Genomic DNA, 10,934 nt, shown 5'->3' with positions numbered 1-10,934 from the left:
AAATTTCTTGGACATCTAATTTCAGCAGAAGGCATTGCGCCTTACCCGGAAAAACTTCAAGCTTTACGTGACATTACTGTACCAACGACAAAGAAACAACTACGCAGCTTTTTGGGATTAATTAAATTTTTCCGTAAATTTATTCATTACTCTGCTTTAGACACCCCTAGATTATGTCAATTGGCAGATAAAAACACTATTTGGTCCTGGGATAGCCAAGCGCAGTCTGAATTTGTCAATCTGAAACAAGCTTTGTTGAATGCACCACTTTTATCGCATCCAGATCTTACTAGAAATTTTTCAATTGCCACCGACAGTTCTAACACCGCTTTAGGCGTACACATTTTTCAGGAAATTGAAGAAGACGGTACTACAGTAATTAAAAACATCGCCTTTGCGAGTCGCTTTCTGTCACCTGGTGAACGCAATTATTCTGTTACAGAACTTGAAACATTATGTGTTGTATGGGCATTTACGAGATTTCGGCATTTTCTTTATGGAAGACACACTACCGTTTACACAGATCATAGAGCGATACAGTTTTTACTTTCCGCTAAATTTACTCACGACAGATTAAGCAGATGGAAACTTTATTTACAGGAATTTAATTTTTACAATTGTTCACATTCCTGGTACACAAAATATTGTAGAAGACGCACTATCCCGTTCTCTCAGCAACAATCAGCAAGACATTGCAACCAACTTCTGCAAAGCAAATTTTAGCGTCATGTATATTCAACAAGTTGCATTTGAAAATTTCATTTCGGCGTCATTACGAGACATAGCACAAGAGCAGAATAAAGACAACGTATGGAAAGAGATTAAACACCTTTGGCAAGATAGGAATAATGTTACCATCAGAAACCATTACACTGTACGCAATAATATTCTGTTTCGCCGCTCTCACCCTGACAGCAACAATTGGTTACTATGTATTCCTGACGAGCTTGTTAATAAATTAATTTGGTATACTCATTTAAGTTACGCTCATTATGGAGCCAGAAAATGTTTTCTTATACTGAGACAGAACTGTTATTTTGCCAACATGGAGAAACGTATTCGACGAGTTTTAGCGTCATGTAAAATCTGCCAGAAAACTAAGTCAGACACGACTTCACAATGCCTCCGTTACATCCCATTGTACCTGTTAAATTGAGACACATGGCCGCTGTAGACATTTTTGGTCCGATTCCCAGATCTAATAGAGGTTTTTGCTACATCTTTGTCGCTGTTGAACTCACTTCAAAATTTGTTACCTTCACTCCATTACGCAAAGCTACTGCTAAAACTATTTCGAAAGCATTTGTAAAACATTTTTTATCTCATGTAGGGCATGTATTGAAAGTAATTTCCGACAATGCACCTCAGTTTCGATCTGCTATATGGACACGTATGTTACGAACAAGAAACATTTCTCCGATCTATATATCCAAGTATCACGCTTCTTCGGACCCTTGTGAACCACTAATGAAAGAAATTGGTAAACTATGTAGAATATACTACCATAAAAAACATATTGATTGGGATACACACATACTGTCATTCCAGGATGTAACTAACTACATACCAAATGAATCTACTATGTTATCTCCGAATGTTATACTGAAAAATGTTGAACCACCTAACAAAATTAAAGAAGTAGTATCCTTTCCTACATCTCGTCGACTACGCCACCATGAAATAATTGACATTGCGCTGAACAACATCAAACCTGCCGCAGAGCGCCGGAGAAGACAGCAAAAACAGGTTCGTACACGCCGTGACTTTCACATTGGACAGAAGATATTGGTACGTACATACTATTTATCCAACAGAGGAAAGAGTAGATGCAGTAAATTTGAGCTTTTATACGTAGGTCCATATCGAATTCGCAGCATTCCTCCCCCAATGTAGTACACGTCGAAACTCTGAGAACCAGAAAATGTAAAGGCAATCACCATGTCTCCAATATTAAACCCTGTATTGAATGAACATACTTTACGATTTATCACACTGTAATGCCTTTTCCTGATATTTTTAAGACAACTTATGCAATTATATTTATATGAACAATTACTGATGATTATCATATTTTTTCTTGGCAAGTGCCCGGCAAGGTAAGGTTAGCAGGTCGCTTTTCTTGTCGTTATACATCAGACCGTGCATATTTTCCATTTTTCGTGTATGTATGATTGTTTTCCTGTTTTGTTTGTATGCACTACGAAATCTTTAAGATATAACAAACACCAGCTGACTTTGACATTTTGCCTTATGATATCTCAACAGCTTGACTATTTTACATTTTTTTGCTATTAAATTATGATACGCTGTGTACTTTTTTTTTTTTTTTTTTTTTTGCACCTGAACACTCTCTATGTTTTTGATATAATACGTTTTCTGTCACGCTATGCTGTATGCTTAATTATATCACCAGAAACCAGTTTTTGTTTAATGGGTATATGATTTAAATGCAAGATATTAATCCTTATTCATCATTTTCAGAAAGCAATAACGTGTAAATAAATAAATTAAACAAACCACAATGGATTACTATGAAATGGAAATTTCACCTTCGAAATGAACGAAAGAAAATGGAATACCTTGTGATGAAGAGTAAATGGATCAGAATTAACAATCATTAACAAGAATATACTATACACATCGTATGATAGCAGTCTTAACTATTATTTTCTTTCAGAATACGAGGCGATTGATGCAGGCTGTCAGACAGAACTACACATCTTAGTTTTAGTGATAAAATATGCTAGAAATAAGAAACTCCATACTATGAATAGTTGTATGAAGTAAATGGTAATATGAATAATGAATAATGAAGTGTCTTTTTGCAGATGATAATGAATGATGATGAATAATTATATGAAGAATATGCTAATATCAATAATGAGGTTTTTCTTTGCAGCTGATGATAGTAATGAAGTTATGGTAATATGAATATGATAATGAATGAAGTGTCTTTTTTGCAGATGATAATGAATGATGATGAATAGTTATATGAAGAATATGCTAATATGAATAATGAAGTTTTTCTTTGCAGGTGATGATAGTAATGAAGTTATGGTAATATGAATAATGAAGTTTTTCTTTGCAGATGAGGATAATGATGAAGTTTATATATTTACTGTTAGTTAAGAAATGCTATGTAGTTATTTAAGTATTTGTTGCAGTTCGTTTTGACAGTATGTCTTATGTCGCATGGTATAATGACTGAATGTTTTGGAAAAGACAGCTAGAGTACATACATATTGAGTACACGTTTCATTACCTGTTAATTCGAAGTTCACTACTTTTCAACATAATATGCGTTTCTTCTTTCAGCTTAATAATCCATTTTGTATTTTTTCCAGGAGAAGCTATTCATGAAATCAGTGTGCTATAAGCAGTTAGTCATTAAACCTGTTCTAGTACTTGCATTTTTTTTATCCATTTGTGTGTGTCATTCATGAATGTGATCACATATACTCTACCTGTTCATAACCTTGCTACAGCTCACTCATGACAAATGACGTTATTTGCAGCAATAAGTCAAAAGCAAATGTTTTCATGCCCCAGCAACTGATTATCGATCCCAACGCAATGCATTGCTGGCACAAAAAAATGTATTACCAGTCCCAAATAATGCTACTAGTTTAAGAGATATTTATAGTACTAAATATAATGCAGATTTGTCAGATGTATTAAATCCATTATATCTATGTATTATTGGACCACAGACCTTGAGTAATAGTTACAGTGTGTTACATTTTAAATATGTCCTATGTCACTTGAATGATGAGTTCTGAGTAATACTGAATGATGTTTTCTAGCCACAGACCTTGAGTAATAGTTATAGTGTGTTACATTTTAAATATGTCCTATGTCACTTGAATGATGAGTTCTGAGTAATACTGAATGATGTTTTGTAATAATGCATAAACATTATGCCAATAATTTCTGTAAATAATATTTTTGTTATACTCTATAAATGCTATGCCAATAGTTAACTCTCATTTTGAATGATGACTTCTGAATAATACTGAATAGTGTTGTATAAAAGTATATGAATACTTTGTAACTGGCCAATGAATGCCACTGTTTCTTGTATCTTAAATTTGTCTTATGTCACTTACATGCTATTATATATGAATACCAATAGCTTAATGCTACACTCATTAACTCCTGTATCGAATGATGACTTCTGAACAATGCATAAAAATGGTTTGTAACTGGCCAATGTGTGCCAATGATTACTATAACTAGATGAATTATGTTAATGCTGTGCCATTAATTACCTCTTGTTTTGAAGGATCACTTCTGAATAATGCATAAAAATGGTTTGTAACTGGCCAATGAGTGCCAATATTTAGTGTAATCAGATGACTTATGAATGATGTTCTGTAATACTCCATACATAGTACAGAAATGTTTCGTAACTAGGCAATGAGTGCCAACAATTACTCAAATCGGTTGATAGACTAATGTAATTCTCAATGATGATTAGCATAAGACTTCATGTCCTTCACCTTCTGACCTAATTACCAGAAATTACTGCAAAATCCGTTTGTTCTATCTATCCTCATGATCATGGAGAACTATATTTGGTTTTTGCATGAATTCTACGTTGGTGTACCTTACAGGAATGTGGTGTTGACACTTCACGCTGTCCACCACCTTGTAACCTCCCCACCGTAAATTATGTATGACAAAGTTAAATAATAATGGAGCCACGAAGCAATATCGTCCCCACAGAAATATTTAAATAAAAAATAATAATAAATGGGAGCCAAACGTAACCTCCCTGCAATCAAATGCACTGACAAAGGCAATAAAAATGAGAATCGCAATCTGACTCTGGTGTAAACTCACACGAAAATAATGAGAGACAATTTAATGCTAATGAAAGTTCAGTGACAATGAAAATTCAATTAAACCGAAATATCGGTCTTTGGCCATGTGCAAAAATCAGAATTAATTTCTTACCTCAGTATAACTGCATGTCAAGTTTCTGCTCTTATTGTTGGCCATGGCTTGGAGGAAATGCATTGCAAATAATATATTTTTTTTTTAAATTTAACTGAAACTTTTCTTTAAAGGAAATGGAAGGAAATCGTTGGTTCAATTAACTGGTTCTTTTGTTGAAAATTGCTTTGAAATCAAAATTATTATTGGGGCGATTATTGCACAAATTAGTTACAGTTGATTTACATTATTAGCTGAGCATTGCTGATTCATTACCTTGTTTAAAAAATAATATACCTCGTCCTGAATCTTGACCAGAATGCCATGTCGACGCTCGCCGACTCCTCACACCCGACTGCACTTGACTGCTACTACCGACATGCAGCTCACAGACTGCCCACTGACAGACTGCTCGCAACTGTACTGCTGACCGACTACTACCGACCGACTGCTGGACGCAACTGAACTGAGCTACTGCTACCGACAGAGTGCTGCTCGCAACTCTCGCGCGGTCGAGCGCAGACTAACCACGATAAAAGGCTCTCTGGTCAAAGATTTGATCGTGCCTCACCATCGCTGCTACGTTACATACGTGTTTCATAACCCTCCACTGGGAGGGCAAAAATTTGGCAGCGATGGTGAGTCATTTGGACTTGCCATCGCAAAATATATCAGACAAAGACAAAATGTGAGTACAAAACATAGTAGCAAATCAGAAAAATGTATATACAAATTATTTGACAGATAACAGAGTGCATACGCACTGAAAAAATTCTGTAGCATTTTCAGAACAAATAAACAGAGTGGCAGAAAATCATGTTGACAAGTGACATGAGTGTACTCGCACTGGAGTTGAGAACATATCAGCAAATGATGAAATGTATATACAATGAGTAACAAATGACATAAGTGCATATGCACTGAACTATTGAACATACAGAATGAGTCCAAATCATATTGCAAAATGAGAAAAGTGCACAGGCACTGAAGTTCAGTAGAAAACATATTAACACATAACATAAGTGCACATGCAGTGTAGTTCAGAGCATATCATCAAAATAAAAATGTATATAGAATATAAAAGACAAGAGTGCACATATACTGTACTTCAGAACAAAACGAAAAAATGTCTTTATCATGTTCACAACAAATAAACATAATGGCAAAAAATCATGTCGACAAGTGACATAAGTGTACTCGCACTGGAGTTCAGCAAATCGAAAAAAAATGTATAACCCATGAACATAAATCATGTTAGCAAAAAATGATCTTCACTATGTGACAAGAATTAGGATAGGAAAGGGAAGGATTGCATCATGGTTGTAGCACTTTAGATTGCACACAGCTGTTCCGAAAGTCCATATCTTTCCACAGAACTACAACACCAAGTGACACAATTTGAAGTTCTTTTCCCATCAGAATTTATCAGCGTACCCAAGACACTGAACTGTCGTAGTAATGTTCCATGTTTTCATTTTGGCAGTACACTAGGTACATCAAACAGTGTGACCATAATAACGTCTTCATCGCTCACCGTGGTGGACAGCTGTCGTGTCAACACCACGCTCTTACAAGGCACACCAACGTAGAATTAGTGCAAAAACCAAATATATTGCTCCATGATCATGAGGATGGACAGGACAAATTGACATTCCAGTAATTCGGGGTAGTTAGCTCATAAGGTGAAGGACATTAAGTCACATAATATTGAGAATTACAGTAGTAGTTTGTGGCATTCATAGCCTAGTTATTGAACATTTCTGTACCAAGTATGCAGTATTACAGAATAATGTTCATAAAATTAAATTATTGGTATCATGGGTAATCGTATTACAATAAACAGTGGCAGTCCTTGGCCAGTTACAAAGCATATTTAGTATGACAGAATAATGTTCATCAGACATCTTAATTGAAAAGGAGAGTCAATTATTGGCCTAGCATTACCATAATTCATTGAGTGATACAAATTATTGGCACTCATTGGCCATTTGCCAAAACATGAAAAGTCAACATTTAAAACAAGAGCTAATTAATGGCATAACTAATAACATAATTCATTTAGTGACATTAATTATTGGCACTCAGTGGCCAGTAATAGAACATGAAAAATCATCATTGAAAACAGGAGCTAATTAATGGCATAATTAATAACATAATTCATTTAGTGACAATTATTGGCACTCAGTGGCCAGTAATAGAACATGAAAAATCATCATTGCAAACAGGAGCTAATTAATGGCATAATTAATAACATAATTCATTTAGTGACATTAATTATTGGCACTCAGTGGCCAGCAAGTATAGAATAGAATAAAGCATTGTTCATCATTCAGTATTATTCAGATCATTAAGAAGTCATTATTAAAAATCAGTTAATTACAATCATAGCATTAATAATCAGGGGCATTATAAGTAGTCTCATTACAATAAAACATTGTTCCTCATTCAGTATTATTCAGATCATTAAGAAGTCATTATTAAAAATCAGCTAATTACAATCATAGCATTAATAATCACAGGCATTATAAGTAGTCTCATTACAATAAAACATTGTTCCTCATTCAGTATTATTCAGATCATTAAGAAGTCATTATTAAAAATCAGCTAATTACAATCATAGCATTAATAATCTCGGGCATTATAAGTAGTCTCATTACAATAAACAGTGGCAGTTATTAGCCAGTTACAAAGCATTATTTTATATATATATATTTTTTTGTGTGTGCTAGCAATGCATTGCGTTGGGATTGATGATTGATTGCTGAGGCATAACACTATTTGCTTTTGACCTATTTCTGCAAATGAGGATAGGTAACGTCATTCGTCATGAGTCAGCTGTAGCAAGGTTATGTAACAAGGCAGTATATGTGATCACATTTATAAATGATAGGCACAAATGGGTAAAAAAAAATAAAATAAAAATGCAAGTACTAGAACAGGTATAATAAGTAACAGGTTTAGTAAGTATCATGAAAAGCTTCTCCTGGAAAAAAAATACAAAATGGATTATTGACCTGAAAGAAGAAACACATACTATGCTGAAAAGTAGTGAACTTCGAATTAACAGGTAGTGAAATGTGTATAAAAATGTGTTCCATAGCTGTCCTTTCCAAAACTTTCCGTCATCCTACTATGCAATATAACACCTGCTGTCAAAGCAAACTGCAACAAATTCTTAAATAACTACATAGCATAAATACATAACTTCAACATTATCCTCATCTGTAAAGAAAAAAATTTCATTATCAATCACTTCATTATCCATATTATCATAACTTCATTATTATCATCACCTATAAAGAAAAACTTCATTATTCATAACAGCATATCCTTCATCATTATTCATCAGCATTCATTATCATCTGCAAAAAAAAATCACTTCATTACTCATTACACAACTATTCCTTATCTCTAGCATATTTCATCACTAAAACTAAGATGTGTAGTTCTGTCTGACAGCCTGCATCAATCGCCTTGTATTTTGAAAGAAAAATTAGTTAAGACTGCTATTCTACGATGAGTATAGTATATTCTTGTTAATGCTTGTTAATCCTGATCCATTTACTCTTTCTCATAAAGTTATTGCATCTTCTTTCGTTTATTCCGTAGGTGAAATTCCCATTTATGTTGAATTTATTTCTTACACGCATCATTTCTTTCTGAAATTGATGAACAAAGATTAATGTCTTGCATTTAAATCATATACCCACTAAATAATGACTGGTTTATGGTGACATAATTAACCATACAGCATAACATGACAGAAAACGTAATATGTCAAAGACATTGACAGTGTTCAGAGGCAAAAATGTACAGAGAATATCACAATGCAGCAGCAAAAAGAAAAATGTAAAACAGTCACGATGTTGAGATATCATAGGGCAAAAAAAATGTCAAAGTCAACTGGTGTGTGTTATATCTTAACTATTTCACAGTGCATATAAACAAAATTGGAATACAATCATATACACAAAAAAATGGAAAATGTGCACGGTCTGATGTGTAACGACAAGAAAAGCGACCTTCTAACCTTACCTTGACAGGCACTTGCCAAGAAAAAATACGATAATCATCAGTAATTAGTCATGTGAATATAACTGCATAAGTGGTCATAAAAAATTAGTAAATGACATCATAGTGTGTCGAATCATAAAGTGTCTTCATTCAATAAAGGGTTTAATATTTGACCAATGGTGGTTGCCTTTCGATTTTCTGGTTCTCAAAGTTTCGACGTGTACAACATTGGGATGAGTAATGCTGCGAATCCGATATGGACCTGCTTATAGAAGTTCAAATTTACTGCACTTACCTTTTAATTTGCTGGATAAATAGTGTGTACGCACTAATATCTTCTGTCCAACGTGAAAGTCGCGGCGTGTACAAACCTGTTTTTGCTGTCTTCTCCGGCGCTCTGCGGCACGTTTGATGTTGTTCAGCGCAATGTCAATTATTTCGTGGTGTCTTAGTCGACGACAGGTAGGGAAGTTTACTAATTCTTTAATTTTGTTTGGTGGTTCAACGTTTTTCAGTATAACAGACGGAGATAGCATAGTGGATTCATTTGGAATGGAATTAACTACATCTTGGAATGAGAGTATGTGTATGTACGGACTAACTGCCGGTTCAATAATTCCTTGGTCAAGCATATCCTGCAACTCTTTTTTAACTTGTTCTCTGTGAATGTATGGAATGGGATAATGCTTTGCTTTAAATGTGTCGTGCTGTTTCACTTGAAATTCATACATAAAACCGGACATAGTACCAGGAATGTTGTCAAAAACTGGAGCTTGCTGTAAAAGAATTTTGTGTAACTGCGTGCGTTCGTCGTCTGTATTTGCACTGCTCTCTTTAACCTTATCAGAAATCATCTGTATTACGTCGTAGTCAGCTTCGTCTGGAGTATTACAGTTGTGTACGTACGTATCTGTGAACAATGCAGAATTGCAGTCTATGTTGCGTGTTGCGGAAATGACCTCTGTGCGGTTAATTGTTTGTTCTTCCGCAGACAATGAATACTGAAACTCTAAAGCCAATTGTACATTTTCGTCCTTTAGCATTAAATAAGAATTTTGAAAATCAACCACTGCATCGTGTTGTACGAGAAAATTAGTACCTAAAATTACGTCTGTCGTCAATAAAGGAACTATCCAAAAATTTGAGTGAAATGTGTGACCTGCGATACAAAATGATAAATGCGTCTGTAATTTAACGTCTACTCCTTTACTCGGTACTGCTCCTTTCACTTTTGTTTTGCCTAATGGTAATGTCGGATACGTATTCTCTTTATTACACTCGTTAAAAGTTTCTTCATTTATTACTGATATAGGTGATCCGGAATCAATTACTGCTGAAAATTTCGATGAATCAATTTTAATTTCGATAACAGGATGTGAAATAGATTTCTGAACAAATGGTCTTTCCTGTAAAAGAGTGTCTCTGATGTCGTCAAAAGTAATTACATTTACGTGAACAACATTTTGCGTGTCAAAGGTAGTGCTTGTGTTATTGGAAGATGCGTCCTGTACAGTATCTAGTCAGATTCTATCTGACGTGTTATTATTATTAGGAGGATGTTGCATTTCGACTATTTGAACTGTCCTATTACTTCTTCCAGACGTGTTACGCTATAGATGACACCTATTGCCTGGTTCATTCATGATTATTTGTTGTTGCTAATGTTCTTGCTGCTGATAAGATGGACTGTTATTAAATGTACGCTGATAATTGTGCTCATTATTTTTACGTCTGTCGTAATAGTCATTTCTATACGGTGCATCGCGATAGGAATCGAAATACTGAGTTTTCTGTACGTAGCTGTTTCCTTACTGCCGTGCGTTACTCTTTGTTGGATCTGGGACTATACGTGCACGTGGCGAAACATTAAAGCCTGGTTGACCTTGTGCATTCCATTGTTGGTTAGGTATGCCAACCGGCTGCTTTTGATGTTGTTGTTGTGAAACACCTCTATTGTTACTAAAGTGTGGTTCCTGTTGCTGAAA

This window comes from Schistocerca serialis, chromosome 7 (genome assembly GCF_023864345.2).
Source record: "Schistocerca serialis cubense isolate TAMUIC-IGC-003099 chromosome 7, iqSchSeri2.2, whole genome shotgun sequence".
NCBI lineage: Eukaryota > Metazoa > Arthropoda > Insecta > Orthoptera > Acrididae > Schistocerca > Schistocerca serialis.
The sequence above is the reverse complement of the archived record's forward strand: the minus strand, read 5'-3'. Positions refer to the sequence as shown.